This window comes from Helicoverpa armigera, chromosome 14 (genome assembly GCF_030705265.1).
Source record: "Helicoverpa armigera isolate CAAS_96S chromosome 14, ASM3070526v1, whole genome shotgun sequence".
Classification (NCBI taxonomy): Eukaryota; Metazoa; Arthropoda; class Insecta; order Lepidoptera; family Noctuidae; genus Helicoverpa; species Helicoverpa armigera.
The window spans coordinates 12,179,880-12,206,143 of NC_087133.1; the positions used below are offsets into that span (position 1 = coordinate 12,179,880).

Sequence of the window (26,264 nt, forward strand, 5' to 3'; positions counted from 1 at the left end):
TTATCTAAATATTAGCATTCGTTGATAATGTTGGTGTCATTGTTAATCATGCTTTATCAGTTATTGCCTCACTACAGACCAGCTTGTCCTGATGTCGTAATGGATTGCTGCAATTCATTTTACTTTATATATAACGGCGTGTTCACTTTCCTGTATTCACTGCACTAGTTTTTCTCGAGTGTGCTAAATATTACAACTGTTAATGATATCCGGATTAGGTACTAAGGTAACTCCTACATGTTATAAATTTAAATTGTTATAATAGCTCATAATATTTTCACGAGTTTATAGTGGTCAGCGACAGAGCAGTAAATCTCAGTTTATGATCACTGTAATATAAATGCCTAATTTAAAATACGACACATTTAATGTTCCGATAAGTGGGTCATCAGCACTTATTAGGTATAAATCAATCCATGAAATTATAAAAAGGAGACATTTGTGTTTTTTACGAATAGGCATAGGCGAACTCGAAAAGCCCTAAATCGATCGTATTTTTTTTTCACAACTTGTTTTAATAGTAAGCAACTCAACAACAAAAAGTAAAGACAAACAACAGACAGACAACAAGAGTACCTATGTGCTGCTGTGAGACCACGAGCGCTGTGACCAAAATACAATATAAGATCACGTCGCTGTTTGATCTTACTATTTTATTAGACAATTTTGCGACAGATAATAATTCTTGAGCAAACGAGCCGTGGTCGAAGGGAATTGCCAGCTGAAATGACCGGCTGCTCTCATTAACACTCTCGCTGACAATATTCAGCAGAACACTAAAATCCTTCGCACACTTTACTTAGCGAACTTTGAACTTTAAATAAATCACTTCCACTTAGAGAGGTCTTGGTAGCATTTCATTTAATCTACTTCAAACTCAGCCCCTTTTAGGGTATTATTACCTTCCCGTGGACTTTATCAAAAACTGTCGTTCGCGATAAAATCTCCCCGAAAGTGTTTGGAAACACGCTCTTTTAGTTCAACAAAACGTATGTCACGGCGGAACAGGCGTTGTCGATGACGGTCGCACTTACTTTTTGTAAAGAATCTGAAATTACATACGTCAACGCATTCAATGGGGCGTTTAAAAGCATTCCTGTTTGCACCCCACGTGTTCGTGCGACTTGGAGCTATTCCTGTGCTACGAAACAGATGGGATGATAATGTGCCAATGTTATGCACAAAAAACTGTGTGAAAAACTTTACTTAATCTTAATGTTTGGAGCACTTAGGGTCGCGCCACACACGACGACTGTTGTCGAACTTCGTTAGCTGTGCTCTCGCGAACCTCCGTGTTGCTATTAGCAGCGGAAGCGATAAATAAGCCAGTTTGTTATCTAAACATCTGTGTGAAATAGTTCACCTAAGTAATTTAGTTTTAAGAAATTGCGCAGTTTAACGATGACTCAACGCTAAATCAATTTTCTTACGCTTACTACAAATACATTGCGCACAAACTCGTGCTCGTATTCTGTTTGCTGTTATTTTGGTCTTGAGCGGCATTCTTTCCTCGGCTCGTACAAAACAATGCAATAATCAGCAGCGCACAGAGTGACAAAAATAAAGTTTGTCAGTGCTTGACAGGCGAGTGTCGCAGTGTCGCGCCGCGTCAATCTGTCGCGCTAATTTACGACTTGTCGCATCGCGGGTATTTTCGGAAAGTCGCACCGCTCGCATCGCCCCTATCGGTTACTGATGCCTTGTTTTGGGATACGTTCAGTGTCTCGCTTCACATTTTAATGAATGAATGAAACCAGCATTTTGATTCTAAGCTAACAAAATATTATGTGGTTAAAAAAATAACTAAATTACATGTAAACAGAAACTTCATAATTACGAGCATTTCGATTATAATGTAAGTAAATATTTATATTGATGGAGTAAATGACCTGAACCCTTCGACAAGATCGCAAAATGTGTCGCGAAATGAAAAGAAACGTGTGACATGATAAAATATGCGAACACATTTACAATTTGATTGAAATCGTCTGCCACCTACCGCAAATTGATGGAGCCCAAACGTGCGAGGAAAATAAAAATAATGTGTCGTTCCGACCCCGATTCTAATATAACTTTATAAACTCAATTTATAGCACAAATGGAGTCGCAGCGACGCATTCATTGAAATGTGGAGCACATCAATTTGTGATTGACTTCCACGACATTTATTTGTGATCGATATCAGGATATATTGGACACAATTTGTGTTCATCAATGACAACTTTGCATATAACATTATTTTAGGTAATGTTAGATTTTGAGACGGGCTTTTTCATTCGCCAGGTCCAAAACTAACGGATTGTATTAAAATGATGAGTGGGATTAAACTTCCCATAGAATATCCTTAGCCGGTTGATGTTGCCGGTCGAGTGCGCTGGCCAGGCGGCGCGGCCGAGTCGCTTCGCATCCATCTGACACCCCTAGTAGATATAACGACATCTCCGCACAAATGGTAATAAGTGCTCCTTGAACTATTATAAAATTGACCAGATACTGTAAACAACGTCAGCTTACTTGCTAGACAATATGCTAAGCGTGCATAAAATCTTTCTTGCGTCTGGCACAAAAACTGTCACTGAAAGTTATAACTTTGTATGAATTAGCCCTAAAATCTTTACAGCCACTTGACTGTGAAGTGGACCCTTGACGGTGCTCCGTTCAGACGACTCGACCCGCCACTCGACTCGCCCTGCTGTTTGTAATAATTTACTTTATCGTTGCATTGACAGATTTAATAGCGAAAGCTTGGCTCGTAGCTTCAGCAGCTTGATACTGACTCTTAAACTTAAACATTTTCCCAAATTTACAATAATAACCCAAATCAATATACGATATGAGTATGTACGGTAGGTATTGTTCTATAGAAGAATATGGGGATTATAATTTAATAGCTCTGGCAATATTTTATAGCCCAGCATCAATGTAATAAAATTTTTATGCCGATTTTGCCGTCTGACAGCGCACTATTGTCATGAAAAGTTTCATTCGGTATTAAAAGTCGGACTAATCAGATATTTTACTGCATCAAAGTCTGCTTTATGTGACAGTGAAAATTCGTGGAAACCGTAAGGCGGTGTTGATGTAGAGTCGCGATAGACACACGTGCTTGCCGCGCGACATGTGCCGCGCCGCGCCGCGCCGTCTCGTCGCCTCTTGGCAACTGGCCACTCCACGTTATGGATGCTATTGTTTTGAATAACTCTATTTGTTGGCAGACACTTCGGCGCGCTTCAATATTAAACTATGTACCTATCACGTTTAATTACACGTACTTGAACTGTTGATCTTTAGTTAAATAGGTATTCGTACCGACACTTTACTGAAAGAAAGAGACCAAAAGCATTTGATTAAATATTTTGTTATTGCAGCCAAATTAAAAATACAATTGTGGCTTAAAACGCCTATTTTAGAGCTATTGTTCAAAAGTCGAACAAATATTCACACAATAATATTCTGTTCACAGCATGTGGTGCCTAAAAGATTTTTCAGGTGGCTTTTGAAATGTAAATGTTATAAAGACAATAAAAATAGCTGCGACTGTAGATAGAGCGGAGCCGAGCGTGTCACGGCAAACACGAGCACTCGAGGACAATAGCGCGACACGCACGATACGCGCGATACTCGGACACAGTCGCGCCGACACCTCACACCTGCACTCACTAATCCGCATCAGTCCCACACTGCTCACACATCGCTTCACCGAACAGAAGCGCAGCTTCACCTCGCGGCACTACCTGAACCACTACCGCCATTTCTTCTGACACTTTTATAATCCAAGTACCTACCTATCTAGACACACGGCAGTGTGTCCGCCAAGTTCGAGCAAAAAAGGCGACACACCGGCCGTGGGTTATATTACACGAACCATTTCGGGCCAAATTCGACCCCCCTGTAACTCAAAATCTATTTTATTTACGCATATCAAATTTCTAGTATCTGTTGAGACCCCCTCACTTATCTAAAATACAAAATTTCATTAATATACCTATTGTAGGTCTTGAGATATTGACGTCAGAAAATCGCTATTTTTACTATACACTTATTCACTGATTCACTGATTCACTGATTCACTGATTCACTGATTCACTGACTCACTCATCAAAAACCTAGACCACTTCCAATGGTCGTATTGACTTGAAATTTGGCATGGAGGTAGGTCTTTATGTCAAGGTAAAGGGAAAAATCTGAAAATGGCCAAGTGTGAGTCGGTTTCAAAATAATGAAGGTGTTTTATACCCGGTGTAAATTTATACCCCTAAGGAACTAAATCGAACTAAATTTATCTATATTTATATAATATATCTTCGAATGGTACAAAGGTTTGTATTTAGTCAAAGTAAAGTAAAAATCTGAAAACGGCCAAGTGTGAATCACTTTCGAAAATAACGAATGTGTAACTTTGATCCACGAACATAATATATGATAACATGTCATGTCAGTCAGTTGGTAAATCTAGTCATAGTTAATCTAGTTCATTTCTTTGTAAGAAACATAGTGCATATTAAAAAATCTAAAAGATAGTATAAATGAGACATTTCTTTAACTAACTTCATCATTAGAAAAAAATAAAATAAACAACCTTACAAAAATAAATGAAATCCCACCCAAAAAAAATGTGAAAGACTGCCAAGTTCGATAATATGGGAATGCTTCGCCTATAAAAGAAGTGAGATCTGAATAAGTACCAAGTTCCATACACATACCTCAGTTAAAAATAGTTACTTTTTAATGATGATTACTTGGCAAGTTTTAATAGAAAATTAAATACTTGATTCATTGCGTTTAGTAGGTTTATAACAAGGAGTATGAAAACTTGCCAAGTAACATCATTAAAAAGTAACTATTTTTAACTGAGGTATGTGTATGGAACTTGGTACTTATTCAGATCTCACTTCTTTTATAGGCGAAGCATTCCCATATTATCGAACTTGGCAGTCTTTCACATTTTTGTTTTGGTATAGTTTACACGAATCAAGTTTGACGGCGATCGTGACTATCAGATAGCATAAATATCTGTCAGATAAGTCAGGATGTATCTTAATAGTACTAGCGATATACGGTTATGACTAAGAAATCGCAATTTGCAATGGAAATGGCACTCGATACTTTCATTGTTTATCGAGCAATCGAGATCGTTATCAAGTCTCCCGTTTAAGGAACGTGTTTGACACGATGTCGGCGCTCACCACTCGCGTATATTTTCTCCACGAGATGTATTTCGGTATAAAGTGAAACTCTCGCCTCTCGACACGCTGACTCGCCCCATCTCATTCAGCCACCGTCAAATGTTTTCAACACATTTCAACTGAAATGTCGCGTATATTTTTGCCGCTACATTTCTGTGTGAATTCGCGGGGGTCTAGGTTTGAGTCCCGGATGCTGATAACGTCACTCCGAGGCGATGTCGAAGCCGAACCGTGCCGACTTTCCGCGCCGCACCGCGTCGCGTCGGGCCGTCCGCACTCGTACTGACAGATTTCACGCTTGGACATTTTAACTTGAGATATTTTAAATGGAACGGAAATTCTCAGATCGAATTTCGTAAGATTTTATTTTATAATCTTCTTTTCTGCTTCACGTAACATAAAACTTCGAGAATGTTGATCTTATTATTTAGTTTTTAATAAGTAAACCATATAATAAGATCAATTCCATGAAGCATTTTTATAGCATGGTCATAAAAACTAACAAGGTCTTCTATCTAAACTAGTAAGTATTAAACAGCTTATTTGTTTGTTTGCACGTGCTTATCTCGGGAACTACTTGTCCGATTTGTGTTAGATAGCCCATTTATCGAGGAAGGCTATAGGCAAATTTGTATCCGGGTCCGTGGAGAAGTTCCCGCGGGCGAAACCGCTGGCAGGAGCTAGTTTTGATATTTCAGATAACCATAAATTATGTAATTGAAAGGCGGTATATTTGCTTATACTTCTAAGAACTTGATAATTTCCCGGCACAAAAAACCGTACAACTACACACACAAGTACATAGGAGCGTCAAGCACAAGCTGTCGCATCCGTCAGAGTAATGATATTAATCCGACCCTGCATCACCGCGGTGAGACCGTTGCAACCCAGCTTACATCTCATTATTGTATTAAACGTTCTGCTTAAAACACCTTCGCGTCTAACATAACCACATAACCTGTACGTAAATGTATTAAGACAACAAACAGTTTAAGTAAATCTCGTGTATCGTAAACCCTGCAGCGGAATCCTTTCAAACGTTTAATGAGAGAACACGTCACATCTCTGCGCCAGGGTGCTCCGTCATACCCGAGCACTTTGATCAGCAGCCGGGGCACCCGCCCGCGCCCTCGGGATCATATTTTAACGCTCCCAGGACGTATTAATCCTCGTTAAGTCCGATAAATTATTCAGTTAACTAAAGCGCCAGGTTCAGCTACAACGTCTTTAGGGAATACAAGAACTGACTTAGTAACTTTTTAGCCCTTTTGTTCTTAATACCACTTAATATTGTCGACTTTGTGATGCTCTGATTTGCATCGCACAAATATAATTTGAGAAACATGAAATATTACTTCGGTAAGGAAGCCTGATCTCAGTCGGTTAATGCGAAAGTTTCGCGTTGAGCGCTCTCTATAGAAACGTGAACAGCCGTACTTTGTACTTAGATCTTGAGCTACTTTATTATAAAGTGTACAGAAAAACATAGTAAGTGTCGATTACACACATTTTAAATCCTTAATAGCCTATTAGCAAAATGAATGTGATTTATCATCGGAATAACTGCAGGTAACTCGAACACGCACATGCTATGTAGGTACAAATACAGTTTAATATTTGACCGTGATCGTTCGTATCTCCGTGGACACGCTAGCCGTGACGTGACGCGCGTGTCCGTCACGCGTCCGTCACGGTGTCGTCGCACACCATTAGCGGGATTGCGTATGAGCGACTTACCTATATGAACATAATAATTATGCCGAAATTATGAAGCTGAAAAGCTTGTTTGGTAAAGGCGTTAATTTTAACAGATACCCGCAGATTTAATTAGCAAATAATCCATTTAAGTATAAAATAAAGAAAACTAGGTAAGCTAACCAAGGGCAGAAGCAAGTGTTAAAAATAGAAATGCTAACTTCAAATTCAAGTATTTCTTGAACATTCTTCAAAACAGTAATTTTCTCAGTTTTTCAGACGAATTTATCTAATAAGGATTGATACACTAGGGCAACGGCATTTAACATGACATAAAAAGATAACATAACGTTTATAATTAGGCGCTAACCTAGATCGGAGGAAAGTTCAAAAAGTGCAAGTTGAAAACGAATGGCACAAACTGGATGACGAGTAATAAAGCTAATGGGCAGCTCGGCTTGTTTAGTAACGCAATTAGCTGCGCGCCGCCGCCGCGATGAATATCTTAGCATATTGCGCGCCGCCGGGCTTCGCGTCCGAGCTGCGGAAACATCTTGCACCGCATTGTCCCGCGTCGACGCCGCAGGAACCGATGGACTCGGACAATATGCTAAACACTTATAGTGCTGTATCTAGCTGTGTGATGTCGTTTCACTACCATGATGACATATTTGCGACTCAAACAAGTAGGTACGTGGGTAGGTACAGATACTCGTCAGTATTCTGTTAAGAGTACGGATACGGTTCAGTTTTTGAACACGTGTGAATAAAATAACAAATTAAATCATCGAAGTAAAATGGTACAATAATAAATCACTGAATTATATTTTTTAATCAATCAAAATATGTAGATGTTTTATCTCGAATTATTAAAAAAATGGACAACCAGGCTGTTTGACGAATTTTAAAAACACAGACACAAACAACATACAGATACATAATCTTGATGTGTAGACATGTCAATAAACAGGAAATCAAGTCGAGCGCAACATCTGCAGCTCACAATATGACTCGTTCGTTATTTGGCAAATCCTCCGGGAGACGGGAATGTTTTGTATTCGCTCTTCCACTCGCCGAAGAAAACTAATTAACAAAACTTCATTACGAAGAGTTTATTTAGTTGAGCTCAGTATCTTCGCAAACAAAGGTCCACTGACCGGACCTGGGCCCCACGGCTTCCAAACGATACTTTGCGCATTATTCCTGCGGCTCGCTCGACTAACTAGCTAATGAAGTGTCGGTGTACATACTTGTTATAGACATGCCTTCCGATAATTTCACAGATATTAAGATCAGATTTCTTGAATGTAGTTGGTGTGCCATTACCATACCTTGTCTACCTGTATGGGTATTTGATGTCACCACCTGACATTTGTATCATTCTCATCAGTTCCACCTGTGTATGATTCGCCCCGGCTGACGTAGCTGTCGCCGTGGCCGTCGTTAACTGAACAACGAGCCGTTTATTCAGTTCGCCCCGAGTCCCGTACATCTCCCGTGCAAAACACTAAATACCTCTTAAACTAACCCATTATAAATTCAATTACAGGCTCAAGACGTAGACAATTTGCGGAGCGGGTGTGTGGGTGTGTCGGGGGCGGGGGGGGGCAAGGGAGGGGTGTAACTAAACATATTGCGGGCCACTCGGGGTCTAAGTCAGGGTAATCCGACCCGCTGCTCCTTTATTGTAAGGATATAACTAAGCTACTGATACCACGAACTTCACAACTGTCAACACATTATGTTACAACTTAGAACTTTGTTCGCTCTACTAACGTCAACGTTATTTGTATAATATTCAACAATTAAGTGACTCAATGGAAATTTTGAATAGAAAAACTGGAATTGTTATGGCGTGTTAGTTAGAACAATGAGTCACGTGAGCATGAATGGAGGTTCCAGCGTGAATCATAATATTAATACTACTTATACTACTGCGTGCATTTAGTTACCCATCCATACTGTTGGTTTTCTCTTTTGGGAGCTTCTTTAGTTAAAATAATTGAAATAGGTTTTTTCGTGTGCCGTGTGTTGAAATTAAACGTAATGTTTTTTTATTTATACAGATAGGTAGGTTTCACTAAACGTTTACATTTGTTGAATCTGTTAGTTGTTGAGGAGATTATATGATATTGTCCAAGTCCGCAGGGTGCGCGGCGGCGCTGGGTAAGATTCGGGCGCTGCTTTGTGTGGCGGTGATAAAGGCCTGAGCCTCGCTCCGTGTGACTCGTGTTATTGCTGTGTGACCGCCGACTACTTCAGCGGTCCACCGCACTGTTTACCAAACAGCTCTATAAAACACCTTATAAATAGATCCTTCACTTTCTCAACGCTCAGTCATTGTGGAAGATCAATAACTGGAAGAAAGCTTTCACTGTCTTCAAGTAATTTGGACTTGTATTTTAGACTTATAAAAATTTATTTCACAACATTAGTAGGTGCATAATAATTATCTTTTTTTATAAACAATTCAAATATCTTGATTAGACTGACGTGGTTGTTATGGCACGAGAATTCTGAAATCATAGTGCCGATAGTTGATTCTCGTTAGACGGTTGGACCAGAGCGCTTGGTGCATAAAATGTGCTATCTACAAGACAAGGCACGCATCGTCAGGAAGTTTCTCTCTATGGAGCCTTGATCTATGAAGCTTGGACTATGTTCCCGATGCCCGTGGGACACTATTTTGTTTTTTTAATGATTAATTTAAAAGTTTGTTATATTAAATGTGTGTCGAATATAAAATTCATTTTTAATGTTAATCTGAAATAGCAAGTTTTGAGTTCCAATCCGTTATGCAGTGTCTGGTAAGGAGACTGCCGATGCAATCATCCCCGGGCTTGCAGCGGTGGTGTTTAATCAGCGTGTAATGACAGCTGACGGCTGGTGCTGTGACAGCGCGGCTGACTGGCGGCCGCAGCTGCCGGGATTACTGCCTCTGTCGCGAAGCAGCCAGCCCTGGTACATACTACACGTGTCACTAACTAATGTACACTGACTTGCTACTTGCTAACACGACAGTCTCTAGGAACATATTTTTTTTACATTGAAGTAATTTTATGTGATAAAAATAATGCCAAAATAAATGGAAAGTAGGGTGAATAATATTTCATAAGAGTAAATAGTTACATTCTCTGTTATTTTCTATTTTCAGGATTCAAAATTTCGTGAAGCAAATAAAGTGAATCTTCTTAATTTTGACACCTGTGCATAACTGTGAACATTTAGGGTGTTGTGTAAGCTGCATGTTAAGATGAGCAGTTGGATTGTTCCTCAGCACATGTATACAGAGTATTAATGTTTGGCGGTGGCACAATGCCGGTGACGTCACAGCCGTGTGACAGTAGCGCGGGATTACCGGCTAATGCGGCGCGTTGCCGACCGCGCTCGCATCCTGCAACAAACTTCACTACTGTTTATTGTTTGTCGGGAGAACTTGCGCCTTGCGCGATCTCACACCAAATAGATTTACTAGACGCAGCCACTTCAGACTCTGTTTGAAACTAAGTACAAAACTAGCAGTTTGTAGTAAAAACTGCTAGTATTCTGCAAAGCCTTTATAATAGGGGTATGAGAGACGATAGAAATACGTTGGTACTTATGAAAACTTCACGTTTATGGATAAGCTAGAACAAAGAATTAACTTATTTGTTTTCTTGTTCTAGCTTATTCAAGTCAAGCCAGTTGCAACAAAGCATAGGTTCACAATGACGTCGCTAGGTGTAGTGCTGGGATTACTCGGCTAATCCTGTCGGCCTGACGCGCGGCGACTCACCACTAAACACCATTCAGCTTACACCGCACGCCCGGGACCGAAGGACCATTGCACATCATGTGATATTTAATAAATGTTTAAACTATAATACCATCCTAAGTAGGTAATTTTCAACTTACCGCCACTCGATCTTAAGTAAACGTCGAATTCCTTATTGCAAAAAAGTCCAAACCTCAGAACTTAAAAAAAGGGCCTTGTAAGAGAGACCAGGACGACAGGTACTTTGGATCTTTGCCTCACAAGTAGAACTTTATAAAATAAGTGTAATTTGTAGGAATATCTCTATGGAGAGTGTCAGGAGCGGTACTTCTGTCCGTAGTTAGGTGTTGGCTAAACAGCAACATTCTCGTGCACTCATTGTGTTGGCACAATGCGTTTCGCCTCATTGTAGTGAATGTGACCCTCAGATGTGTTCAGCTGGGTGTTTGTTGTGTCGCCTTACCTGGGGATTAGTGGTGAACGACTTCAAATATACTCGCTCCACTCTAACATGCCGGAGATCTTATCGACGCAGCTTTGCTAAATACTTTGTGACATTTCGTACGTGTTGTCAAGATCGTTATCAGTTCATCTATGCGGCTAAATTGCCATATACATATGTATGCAATTAAATATTTTTCCCAAAATAACGTCATGTAAATAGGATCCCCATTACGTCATGAGACGATGACGGTGGCGGCATCACAGCTAACGAGACAGATGACGACAACGCTTTACATAAAGTGTTTCTAGTACAGCGGGGAGCTTGTCAATTACGCGCTCGCCATTGTTCCAGCGCCCACGCGCTGACCGCCCGCTTTCTATGCGAAACTACTGATTGACGACATGATAGTAATAACTATTAATGGCATCACTAATATTTCGTGGAAGCTATACTATCTATTACCTCCTATGTCGTTGGCTTTATCTAATTTATGTACATTTGTTTCAGGTATGATTTCTTCTAAATTGCTCTTCTTTTCGGACCCTATCTGGTAAGATTAAGTACATATTTATGTGGCTTAAAATTCTTAAATCTAGTTAATTAATGCACACTGAAATGCTACGAGTATGTTGAGTACCTAGATAACCAGTAAGCACAGGCACAGATTATCTGAATGATTGCCAAAACAAAGGACGATGGGCGTTTTGGTACCCAGTCCAACAGTGTTGATTCTAGTACCATTGGGTGGGTCTTGGCAAGGCAAAAAATGTTTACTATGACGACTAGTCCCAAATCCTTGTCCATTTCGCGTGACATCGATTAAAAGATTGTGTTATGTTCATAAATCATCAACGTATATGTAGTTCTTAAATCCAACTGTTTTGAATAAAAACTGGTAAAGTAACAAAAAAACAGGAATTTGGCCTTCTCAGAATGTTTGCCTGCCGATAGCTTTAAAAAAAGACTGTGCAAACCTTTGCAGTTCACGCAGAACTAGCTCATGTATTTGATGAAAGTCTTTCAGTATTTACAATCAATTGAGGTTGAAAAGTCAGGAGACGATGTTTACATACATAGTACATATTACGACTCAATCTTGCTCCTCAAGAGGTGCTGAGATAATGATGAATTTCTTCTTAAAAAAAGATGAATGAAATGAAATGTTTTGAACTTTTGTCAAATCAGATGACGATTGTGTTTCCGTAGTATGACTCCATAGACTATTACAATCTTTAGATTATAATAAAGTGTATCTCAAACAATGTAAGATGTCTGTTAACTGAGTTTAAAATTATTACACTGACGATATATGCCTCATAATGAATTTGCATATATGGATGACATACTTGTTTCTATGTCGATTCAATTTTTATCGTTACTCGGATCGGACAGCTAATTGAGGCAAGCCCCATAGTTTTTATTATTCTTCACGTAAATACCTTTCTAATGATATATCATACGTTACTGTTGGAGCGGGTACCAAATCCCATACAAAGTGCCCATTGTCCTTAGCCACGGCCAGTACGCAAACACAAACACAGCCGTGCTATAAAGTTGGCGCAACTCAGCTTCACACGCCGCAGCCGCGCGTAACTAGATCACTGCACTGCTGTAAGCTACAATTGCATACTGCACTTTATTTGCATTCACCCATGCGTGACTGCCTGCGAGCCTACTCCATGCCATCACCTCGTGAGTCCGCATTTTATTCAGAATATTGTAATCCAAAGTAAGTGCAGACGCAATTATCCAGACAAACCATTAATCCGCCTGGTGTTGGTAGTCTGCGGTAACTCAATCGCTCGTTGATGGCTCCTACAATCGTAATAGGATTGATGCGAAATCCGAGACATTGCGCATCTCAGCGGAGATACAGATACCCACAGTGAAGTCGTTCATCAAGCTTACAAACCTAGTGGTTTCATGATTAATTATTTTAGGATTTAACTAGTATTAGAATGTTGAAGCTTTGGTGCCTTTTCAACCGTCCAATTGCCGCTATTGCTGAGGAAAGCTAGGTTTGTTTTACGGATAAATAAGTATTAACCCACTGCACAGCTGGTCGGCGCGGCAGAGCATAGACTGTGCCGCTCGGCTCACGAACATCGCACTTCAGACTATCTCGAGTGCGCTCGATGCCCACTACATGCCGTAATGTAGCCTTCTGAGCGTTACTCACTACGATATGTGTGATCCTTGTGGCTCAGCAACAACGCCTATTCCTACACACAATAGCTAATCTTTTTCCTAATAGAAAACTATTCGAAACAACTTATTGCACTGAGAAAAACTGAAAGTACACCGAGCTTTCCGTTACAATTTTCTTAGAAATAGAGAAAAGATAGCCGATGTTATTATTCCGCAAAGTATTGTATCGTGTTCAATAAGGATAAGGATAACTGCGTCAGGTGATCTCACCGCACCGACTACTAACTGGGTTAGTGAACAACATGCGTCTGTTGCCATGGCAACCCGAGCCGAGGTTATTAATACCGCACCGAGATACATCCTGAATGCTCCTGATTTATGTACCGGTTCTTGCTGCATCACGTTCACGTCTCACCACGGCGACAATAAATATTCACGTTCTAATGTTCATTCAACTGTGAAATGTATTAATTTCCTTAACGATCATAATAATTGAATTTGAATACTGGAGTAAATAATTAAAGCTGTTATCGTCAATAACAGCTTTAATAAACTTCTACAGACCTTATAAAACTCGAATCTAATCTACATCAAATTTATTAGCCGCACATATCGTCAAGATTTTTTTTTCGACAATAGATGCTTAAGGTGTGTTCTCGCCATAAATAATAAACCATGAGCGATACATTTATCAATGTGATTTATGGCGATGTATCGAGGAGCAACTTATAATGAGGGCTGATACATGAACATCTGCACACACACACCCATACATAGTATATGTAGAGGATCTCTTGTACCTATACGTACTCGGAGGAAGATCTGTTCCTCTACTAAGACAAGTGTAGAACATGTCGATCACAGTCGAAATAAATCACATAGATTCACATAAAACTCTCACAACTCAGCAACTCGGATGTGCTAGCAATTACCATTGAGCGAGGGAGCAACTTTGTGAAAGAACGTAACGTCTGCCTTATCTGCGCTGGAAGCGACTTCATTACTCAATACAGCTTCCCGCTAAACCTCTCTTTTATTATATCACAATTAAGGCTATCTCCGTCGCTCCCGGCGCGGGCGCGGTGCGAGCGCGTGCTCTCGCTCAGTCGCTCATCAGTAATGAATGAGCATTAGTGTATGTTATTATTGAGCGTGTTTCTGTCCCCATGTTAATCGCCGCGCTTTTGTCTGTTCCGCCGTTTCTGTTGCGTTCGTCGGCTGCTACTTATCGCAGTAATATAATACTGCTTTGTGTACAACCTAATGTTATTAAGATGGATGATACGTTTGTCCATTACTTCTGTTTGTTCACAATTACTGACGTCTTCAGGACAAGGGGTTATTGTCTTATGATGTTTACGTATTATCTCTGTTAAATATTACATTTCAGTGTAAATAAAAGCAAATGCTCCTAATGTACTAATAATGTTGTGTAAATCCTTGAGTGTCAGCTTACACATGGCAAACTCTGTCGTTTTCTGAGTAAAGCTTTTCTCAGTCGTGCGTACAAGTTATAACTTAGTAATCTCATATCAAGCAAGTTGCTCGTTTAAGAAACTAGTTTGTTTCTTCTGCTATATTAAGAGTTATTTTATTTAGCATGGTAATGTTGTTCGAACGATACATAAATAATACCGCATCGTGCGAGTTTGCTCATCAGTGCGTCGATACTTGCGGGCTCCTTTAGCCGTGGGTGGTCATCCCGCATACACGATAAAGGCTACAAACCAATTAAAATTCTGCGTATTACTGTCATTAACAGCAACTGAATTTAAAAAGCTCTGGGATTAAAATAAGCCTAATAATATTACCTGATCCGAATAAACGTGTTTAAAGATATTTGGAAGCAAGCCTTAAAGCACTCACAATGTGAGCATTTTGTTCTATTCAGGCCGTAGCAACGAACTACGCTGTTTTTGCTCGATATAAGTTCTGTCTATATATTATCTGCAACAAGTTGGTGTATCTACACCAAGTCATGATAGACCGACATCCGTTCAGCTGATGTGGATCAATATTTATTTTTCATTGAAGGAGAGTTATAATTGCAGCACATAAAAGTTGTTTAACTGGTGTCATTAAGACGAGGACACAGAGTAGAAATAGGCAGTAGAATCGTTTGAAGTAGTATTTCAGATGCGTATGTATAAAGTTAATGTGGTTCTTAACTCCCTTTTCTACTTCATTATTAATTAAAAGAACCTGCATACCTACCACATATCTAATAGTACCTATCTCTATCTAGTGCACATGTTCCGGTATGTTTGTCACTCTTGGTGGGTATTGATCAAACTTGGGATACAAGCTGTTGATTTGCATCCGTGCCATATTCAAGGACGTAATTATGCTAATGATTCTCGACCCAAATCAACAAAAAAATTGGTACGTTTTTTATTTTATTTTTTTCTGGAATTCCTTCAGTGTCTTCTAGCCGTATTTAAACTTGGCGCGTGTGTTACTGGCCTTAAAACCGTGCTGCGCCCTCACACAAACGCAAACACTAAGCATACGCAACGATTGTTCATAAACATTCATAAAATTGGATTACTTCTGAAATACTACGACATTACAATGACAAAAAAAGGAGTGCATATTAGCTATTTCCCGTCTATTGTAATTCCAATCGATTATTTACGTATTTTATGTCCTCCTGAAGTGTGGCACAAATGCAAATCAACACCTTGTAGATAGCTTATTTATAAATACAACATATACCTAGGCTATTTTTATAAATATGAAGTATAGTGCCCTTGCCGCGGTCGGGAGTTAGTTTATTATAAACAAGTGTTTTTTCTGTTATTTTGTAAGTGGTAGTGTTGCGTGTGTGCAGTGGGCGTTGTGGGCGAATGTATTAATTGTCGGCATGTATCGGTGGTCGCAATGACGGCGTCGTTATGAAGACATTCCTGTCTCCTCCGCCCCGCGCCCCGCACCCCGCACCCCGCGACCACAGGCGACATGCCGCAAGTCATGAGCGACAGCGGGTCAAACTGAAGGTTACATGTGTCATCGCTTTTTCCTGTTTAGTTGCCTTCTCTTTTAGTGCATAAATCAAATAAGTAACAAATATTGATATATTATCTTGAACCTGTGCAAAAGTATTTAACGGTAAACTAACAACCTGAATTACCTACGCTTATCTGACTTATGACAGTGTGCACTCGTCATAATCAGCCGATTTACAAGTTTCATCAGAAATTCACAATAAACATAAACCTTACATTAATTTTAATCAAATGCAGGTTTGTGCATTTAACCATATGACAAATTAGTAATTATTACTGCGTAGCAAAGCTTAATAATTACATTCACGGAATAGCTACTAAAATGATCCGCATTTAAATTGAATCACTATTAACTTCGCCGTGTTGAACGATAACTTAAATTGTATTAAATTCAGTTTCATGTTTATCTATAATTGTGTAGCTAGTCAGGTGCAGCCGTAAACACTATGCAACGATGGAGATACATTACAAGCAATATAGCTTTGAGTTTATTTCATTGTATTCTAGCTACCTCTATAGCAGTCCTAATCTTAGTATGAGGCACCACGTTAGGCAGGTTACATTAGATTTATATTTTTGATATTCGCTTATCGCTTGAGCAGCACGAATTTCTTTCATCGACTTGTAAGCGATTAATACAGTATGAATGAACTGATGTACTGACTACACGGCAGAATACAAGAGCCTTCTGGAAATACTAGAGAACACCTTGATTGCGACAAGCTCGGCTCAATCGGTTATGAAGATGTGAGCGCAGCTGCCAACATAGGCGTCTGTCACTAATCGACAGGTTTTACAATTTAATATTTTGTGAACTAAAACATTAGTAAATGCCATCAGTTACAACTACTAAGGGAATATAAGTAACATTATTAAGATACGAAGCGGATTTTCTGCAATGAGTGGATATTGGTCCTAAACTAACAATCTAGGCTTGACTTTAAGATCGTTAGAGACTACAAGCGTTAGCTAACGTAGAAATTGTCTGCACTCCGTTACGCACGCACTGTTGATGGATATTCGCAGACCAAAGTTATTGACATTTTCCTCACAAAACATCGCAAGAATTGAGACGCACGTCACGCTCGACGTGACTCCACAGAGCGCGTCGCTCAGTGCGACCGATCCTTCAGCCCACAGCCGCCACCACAGCACGGTTATTATCTGATATTATAGCTCCTACATATAATGCTCTTTACACAACATCACATATAACGCAAATTACGTCTTAGGGTGGTAACATACAAACCACTTTGAATACTATAGACCGAACGATGTTCTTCATGAAGTCTCCGACTGCGTTTGTTCCATCTTCTATATTTTACACTAGCTTCTGCCAACTGTTTCTCCCGCATCCCGTGGGAACTACTTCCCGTACCGGGATAAAAAGTAGCCTATAGCCATATAAATGGGCTATCTAACACTGAAAGAAATTTTCAAATCGGACCAGTAGTTCCTGAGATTAGCGCGTTCAAACAAACAAATAAACTCTTCAGCTTTATAATATTAGTATAGATGTTGGAAAACTTCCTAAATACTATGTACCCTGCATTACTGCGCCAATAAACTTTGGCTTCGAAGCGTTCATCTGAAAGGCGCGCGGTATATTTTGCTGAATATGAACACAAGCGTGGCACGCGTAGCTTTAGTAGGTACGCGAGTGTACCGTTAGCTCGCCATCGACGACAGTACGCACCTCCTGGTCGTCCAGCGAACGAGCTCTGTAAACAGAATGTAATGATAATCCCCGGGCTGTAGATCACGCTGTAATGCGATCTTGTCGTAGTGGACCCTCCCTGTTGAAACAACGCCCGTAAATCATCCGCGAGCACACAGGGCTGGCACAGCCTGAAATATCGCTACACCACCCGACAAACGTAATCAACGTTTGCTCTCATTACTCTCATTTAATATCACTGAATTCCGATCCGTTGGGATAAATTATTTTGATTCTTTACTGATGGAAAAGTGTAAAAAAAACTCTGTCACAGTCCATATTGCATGGATTTTCGTAGTTTATATTGCCGAACAAATATCGAAAACATGAGACCAGGAACGTAAAGTTGTCAAGCCGTCCTCAATACGTCTCCAGCATCGGCAGTAGCCGCGAGACATAATTACAAACTACTCAACTGTCGCAGCACTCGCGGCACTGCAGACCCTTCACCCGGACTCCTGCTGGTACTAGGTACTTATGTGAAATGCCTCAGTGTGTTCCCCTAATGACAGTTTATCTATTTCTACAATTCATTACTTCTGATTTCACGAGGCGTTAAGCGTGCCTATATCTTTCTGAATCAGCAATGAGTTATTGAATGGACATGTCATCAATAATTACTGAAGACAGAGTGTTGTCTGTGTTTCCAGAATTTAAACATAGCCTAAAAGTACACAAAATAACAGCTAAGTAAAGCCAGAATGCGCGAGGTTGTGTGTCGGCCCTACCAGGCGCGCAGTTCAATTGAGATGTCAGGCGGAGGTCCGCGCGCGCTGATTACACGCGTCGCGAGTCAGCGTGCACCTCCGCACCGGTACTGCTCGCCTGGTACAGCGCGGAGGAGGTATCTCTTACACGCCGGCCCTTTTGGCCCTCACAGGTCACTAACGGTCTGTACTCATATAAACGAACACTTAATTAAACTTCCTGAGTCTGATGTCAGCCAGCAAAACGTAGATCGTAATGAAAATTACTCAACCACACATTGAGCAAACGAGAAAATGAATAAGAAAGACGGGGAAATGGTTTTTAGTAATTTTGTGTTTCTCGATAAATAAATATGTAAAGTATATAGGTACATATATATTTTGCACTAAAAATATTCTAAATATTGGATACCTATGAATAAGAACATTTTCTACTGAGTCACTGCGGCAAAAGCCAAATTTTTGTTAAGTATATCACTGATATTACTGTCCTATGAAAAGTGCGTCATTCATACATTCGCGTGCACCAAATAAATTGTGCTCGATAGGTAATAATTTAATAACACGGCCCGTGTCGGGCGAGCGCTCGCTCTGCGTGCACCACTGCACGGTGCACGCGGCTGCTGCACAAGCTGTACTCGATTAATCCCTATCATGAGTTACACCAGCAGACGATACGCTCGTATGTAATTAAGAGAATATTACATATCTAAATCAATGTAACATTGTCCCACTTGTGTGTAAACTTGTGACCTTAAGTTTTCCATTTTCCCTGCGACGCGAAGACATCATAAACATGCAAGTTTATGTCTCCGAGAGCTGCCACCGAACTGTGAGAGCGATGGTGAAACCGCACATAAATAACAACTCCGACACAGACTTGATTAATTAATAAATAAATAAAGTAACGGACTTGGGATTAAATGAAATTGTGTATAATTTACATTTGAAATGTTATAGCTGTATCTTATTTATGTCTGGTATGTAGCGCGACTAATCGCCAACAAGCCGACCGTTGCGCCAGCGCCGTCGACAATAAATCAACATTAACCTGCGATACATAATTGAACAATTACTACTAAACGGTTTACTTAGATATAACTTTATTTCGCAGACATTTAAGACACGTTATGTTTAATTTGTGCAAATATTACCACTTTGATTGACAAGCTGATAGCACACTGAAAGAAATTAGCGCTTACATGCTGAACAATGAAGTAATAGGAACTATCAGACACGTGGAAAAGCTTTCAGCCACTCGATGAATGAAACTTTAATCCGTGATCCGAATGGCCCCTACAACGGCGTTTTACTCCTGGTAAAATGTCGAAGGACTTGTTTGCTTTTGATTATGCTCTCGAAAAGGATGATTTATAGTAGAGAATTGTCACGATATAAATGACTGGCCGTTTTTCCGCGGTTTTACCCGCGTCCCGTGTTAACTACTGCCCGTACCGGGATAAAATGTAGCCTATGTTACTCGTGGATAATGTAGCTATCGAATGGTGAAAGAATTTAAAAAAACGGCCTAGTAGTTTTTGAGCCTATTCATTACAACCAAACAAACAAAGTTTTCCTCTTTATAGTATTAGTATAGATACATCGTCAGATTTGGAATAATTCGCGCCCGATCGGTCACCGAGTCAACATCTCCTGAAGATGTCCGGGCCCAAAAAAAAATATTAAAAAAATGGTCTATCAGCCCTATCATACCATACCATGTTGTTCATTTGACATTCGACGGGCAGTATACAGTGATGGCACAATATGCGCAGTGTGTGTGTGTGTGTGTGTGTGAGCACAGACGCTCCAAACAAACAATCTCTGCGAAGTGGCGCTTGTTTAGCTCCAACTTTGTTACATTATGTATTATGTACACTCGTAATTGAATTGTCTGACAAATATTTAACTCTATTTATACATATACGCACGACCTTACATGATGTGTGCAAATCCTTCGTAATTAAGAAACTCGACTTAAATTGGTAACTTTCTTTTTCTTTCGAAAAGTTTCTCCTGATTACTGAAAGAAACGAAGGATTGCGCGGTTTATCTCATCATAAACTACCTATGCAGAATTGCAGACAAGTTAAAAAAACAAAGGTTAAACTTTTGAGACGTCCACCACTAGAAGAAAGTGTGTTTGGATAAACTATGAAACAGGTGCTATTAGGTGCGTTATAATAAATAGTGAGGCGTAAGTGCAGCGCGCGGACCAGTCGGACGACTCGGGCTCGGGTCGGCGGCTCTCGGCCTCGGCTCCCGGGGGTTATCCTGTTATTACAGCAAACGCGGCCGTCACGCGCCGACACTCTTAATAACACGTCCTAGTGTCCGCGTGTCTGTAAGTACCACCACCTTATACCAACGATCACTTGTCGTGTGTACTTACTTTCTTATTTTGGAGTAGCAGCAAAGCTAGTAATTACATTGTTGACTGATGAGCTGGTGAGATGCAATCTGTTTATTCCTAAGTCGTAGTCATATCGCCTATTATCGTAACGAGAAACAAGATTGCTGTGTATCTATAAGGATAAGGCAACAATATCATTTTTTACCAAAGGTTACCAAAGCTTATCTCGGAACTTAATAGGTCAATAAATCATATTGAGTCTGATGCAGCATCAAAATTATTATCCGATCATGTGATGTATAGCTATACAACCCGGAACAGTGTGTAGATCAATAATCAGGTCGTAATGGCGGTCATCAGCGGCCATATCTTAATCCGATGCAATTAAAACAGTATCTAATTGTCGGGTGTGGGCTGCGGTCCGATTGCACGCGTTTTTACACATCTGATAGGCGCGGCTAGTAATTAGGCGGAGCGATATTTCACGCCTAACACCCGATACAACCGAGTTATGTGACCGCTATCGCTTCTGGCGGACTGGGCCAAGTTACAAGCTTAGCGACTACATTTTATTTAATCAAGTACCTACCTATTTGAAGCATTTTTCCAAAAACTTCAAAGACAAAGAAATATAAACAAAGTACTACTAAACTTTGGCACATATTAACGCATCCTTTTATAAAACAATATTGCTGTAATCAGTCACCGCCATTACTAAATATTACGCGAATTAAGAAGAACAACGAGTTAATAGAGTAGACACATGGCCAAACCGATTATTTCGCGATTCGGTCATGCCTCGCAACTCGCTCAGCGTTGATCTGTGTGCGCAATAGCAATTGATTCATCTGGCGAGCGCGCCGCTATATATCGCGCCTCATGGACCAGCACTAACTCGCTGTCTGCCCGTCCATGCTATTTATCTATCTATCTATGTAACTCAGCTATAACTTAACCCTTATTGCACACCAAAGGTGGATTCACCTCTAAATATGTATATATTTTTGTGGTCAAATAATAAGATAACGGAACAATAGCGGATAGTAGGTACATTTTATAAGTAAGTACCATCATCATCTTCCTGCCCCTATCCCAATTTTATTTGGGGTCGTTTATGTGCATATTGTATACCACAGCAAGGTATAATATATGTACTATATATCATTTATTATGAAGCATAGATATCGCCAGCAGGAAGACAGTAATTTCATGCATTGTACGTGGAACAGTTGCAAGTCTCGTCATATTGTGCGCACAAGTTACCTGCTCTACATAGCAAACGGCCAACTTGGGACCCATGTTACTCGCTACTCTAAACTTCTATTACTGGCGTATAATATTCACTACATTATAAATATATACCTGCCATTGTGAACTCGTATGAATAAAGTGTATTTTTCTTTTCACCACAAAGCGATAATGGAGAAATCGCTTTAGATCGCGTCGTCAAAGAGACGGCGCGTCGCACCGCGAGTGGGAGGTAGGAGCACGAGCACACGATACATCGCGGACCTGGGTATGTGACCAGGTTACTGACCACCCGAGTGTCTCACGTAGGTACTCACTCTATATCATTGTTGCCGATATTAGGACACATTCAACCAAATTCAAAAACTAATTTAGAGTTTATAATGAATATTCTTGTAGGACATTTAGATAAGGCAATATCAACATTAATTTGGCAGACATTTTGATAAAGCGATATTGTACAGGTAAACGCGTAACGGGTGCCTCGGCGCGGGGCATAAGTCTCTACTGGCCAATACAGTTTATTCCTAATTGAACTTAAGATAAAACGATCACATTTATCTAATCTCACTCAGTCGAAATGGTTAAAAGCAATTTGCAAGCCATTTATGGAGCTAAACGTTGCTAAATTAATGTCCGACCGAACTTTCGGTTTCGGTTTCGGTTTCGGCCGAGTTTCGGCCAAAAATCAAGTTTCGGCTGCAGTTTCGGTTTCGGCCAAAATCGGCCGAAACTTTTGCCGAAACCGAAACTTATCTCGCAAGGTCACGCACGTTCGCCTAACTTCGTTTTCCGCGGCAAAGCTGTGTCGTAAGCCGTCGGCTCTGTTCGGGAATCATCGTGTGCCGTTCGGATAGCTCCGTAGTAATGCAATAAAACTTAGTCAGTGCGTGTGCGTCCGACGGAAACATTATTTGGAGGTTATGTTTTGATGAAACTGATAACATGTAAGTTTTTGTTTTGTTTCTGTACTTGAATGATTTATATAGTTAATTAAATATTGAGTCAATAACTGTTTTGTTGTTATTAACAAATTAAGTCACATGTAAAAAAGAAATTGTAAGTAAATAAAAAATGTGAAGTGTTTAATTTCATAAATTACGTTTTATAGGTAATCTTATTCGAGATTTGTTTTTCATTCCGATGACCTATTGTCCGATTGTTATTGTTACGGTTTTATTTTTAATTGTTTCAGAGTAAAATGTCACAACGAGAAACAAATCCGATTTGGCAGTACTTTGATAAAAGTATCAGTGATACATCAAAAGCTGTTTGCAAGTATTTATTGTATTAAATAAATGATTACAATACCTACAACAAACTGAATTAATATACTGTGTTTCCACTTCATACCCTAATTAATGCAAAATTATGGTAAAAAACACCAATTTCAGTATTTTGAGAAATTTTATGCTTGACCATGTGAGTTTCGGTTTCGGTTTCGGTTTCGGCCGAAACTGAAGCCACGGCCGAACATTCGGTTTCGGTTTCGGTTTCGGCTGGAAAACCAGTTTCGGTCGGACACTATGCTAAATAGAACATTTGTTAGTGGCAGCAGGTACATAACTAGTGTATTGTTAAAAGCGTTTTCAATTATTGCCGCCATGCCGGTGCCTGGACCTGCGGAATGTGAAAACTCGATTAGGAGGCAAGCCCCCTCTAAGCAAACGATTCTTTGTAAGGAAATGAGTTCAATCACGTGCGTGCTAAGCGGCGCATCAACACCTTCCCCTCGTTAAATAAGCCGCGACACATTACGTAGTCGCGCTAATTTCAACATAATCGCCGGTGCGTCGCCGGCGCCCGCCCGCCGTCCGGCGTCCGGTCAGCGTCCGGTGTCCGGCGTCGCTGTCCGAATAAATATCATTTGATGGGTGTGTGTCGCGGCGAGTCCCGCGTTAAACTTTATTGACATTAAATCTTGATTGTCCGGCGGGCACGCGCGCGTATCTGCGTGCGACCGTGGCTCTGTACAAATAGTTTTTGTTTCGGAAATGGCTCCGGGAAACAGATTATAAAGGCTTCCAAATTGGTTGATTAATGATAACTGCAGCTTTTCACTCTTCATTATATACCGGATCAGGATCATATGTACATCCTGTAAACGTAATGCGAAAACACGTAAGTGGATTGCCAATTCTGTTTGCTCTCCCTTCGTATAAAAACATTGTCACTTTTGTGCTATAATATATCTAGACACACGGCAGTGTGTCCGCTAAGTTCGAGCAAAAAAAGCGACACACCGGCCGTGGGTTATATTACACGAACCATTTCGGACCAAATTCGACCCCCCTGTAACTCAAAATCTATTTTATTTACGCATATCAAATTTCTAGTATCTGTTGAGACCCCTTCACTTATCTAAAATACAAAATTTCATTAATATACCTATTGTAGGTCTTGAGATATTGACGTCAGAAAATCGCTATTTTTACTATACACTTATTCACTGACTCACTCATCAAAAACCTAGACCACTTCCAATGGTCGTATTGACTTGAAATTTGGCATGGAGGTAGGTCTTTATGTCAAGGTAAAGGAAAAAATCTGAAAATGGCCAAGTGTGAGTCGGTTTCAAAATAATGAAGGTGTTTTATACCCGGTGTAAATTTATACCCCTAAGGAACTAAAACGAACTAAATTTATCTATATTTATATAATATATCTTCGTATGGTACAAAGGTTTGTATTTAGTCAAAGTAAAGTAAAAATCTGAAAACGACCAAGTGTGAATCACTTTCGAAAATAACGAATGTGTAACTTTGATCCACGAACATAATATATGATAACATGTCATGTCAGTCAGTTGGTAAATCCTAGTCCATTTAGTTAATCTTAAAAAATCTAAAACATAGTATATATGAGACATTTCTTTAACTAACTTCATCATAAGAAAAAAATAAAATTAGGTAAATTAGGTTGTTTACCTTACAAAAATAAATGAAATCCCACCCAAAACAAAAATGTGAAAGACTGCCAAGTTCGATAATATGGGAATGCTTCGCCTATAAAAGAAGTGAGATCTGAATAAGTACCAAGTTCCATACACATACCTCAGTTAAAAATAGTTACTTTTTAATGATGATTACTTGGCAAGTTTTAATAGAAAATTAAATACTTGATTCATTGCGTTTAGTAGGTTTATAACAAGGTGTATGAAAACTTGCCAAGTAACATCATTAAAAAGTAACTATTTTTAACTGAGGTATGTGTATGGAACTTGGTACTTATTCAGATCTCACTTCTTTTATAGGCGAAGCATTCCCATATTATCGAACTTGGCAGTCTTTCACATTTTTGTTTTGGGTGGGTTTAATTAATACAATAACCAAAACTCTGTACCTGTCAGCAAAAAGTTAATAAATTCACCTGAGTGATAGGTACGACCAAGACGCTGACTAGACCGTCCAAACTGTGTTCGGCAGCATCGTTATCTCTCGCGTCGTTCACCAGTTTTATTAAATTCTCGTGGATTTTTAATGTATTAGAAGGCTGAGGGGTGAATTATCATATCTGTTAAGTTATTTAGGAGGGCGAGGTGGTCATTTGATTCCGGGTCACGTACCGATTAATAGAGCTCCCCCGAGCCGTCTGCGCGCCGGACCGGCTGCGCACCGGATCCTACCAAATTAATCGACGCACTTTACAGCTATTTAACATTATAATTGGGCTTGTCACAACGGTTTACTTGGACGGCGTTAAACTCATTCCGAAGGCTTTGCACTAAAGCGTCCATTTGTAATACTAATTACAGCCATTTGAAACAACTTATTTAGTACTTATACTACTAACTGGTTTGTTTTTGAATATAAGTCAAGTAAGCTATCAATACTAATCGCTCATTTAGTTGGTAATTTTTAGGTGCTTATTAAGGCGATGTTTATGCGGCGGTTAATCTTTTCAAAGCAGGAACCTGAACTGTAGAGAACGGGATATTTTACTATAAAACATAACATTGAGTGAAGGCAATCATTCACACCAAACTTGAATGCAGGCCGTGTCCCTA

The 26,264-nt window shown here is 39.8% G+C and overlaps 1 protein-coding gene and 1 long non-coding RNA gene across 17 annotated transcripts in view; both read left to right on the forward strand.

The window, feature by feature from the left end:
* Positions 1-26,264, forward strand: part of LOC110378404 (collagen alpha chain CG42342) — a 285,873-nt gene that overhangs the window by 197,859 nt on the left and 61,750 nt on the right. The window lies entirely within an intron of this gene.
* LOC126055851 (uncharacterized) lies at positions 22,891-23,627 on the forward strand. The gene is made up of 2 exons (XR_010277151.1): positions 22,891-23,205; positions 23,454-23,627. It is a non-coding gene; the product is annotated as an uncharacterized LOC126055851 (long non-coding RNA).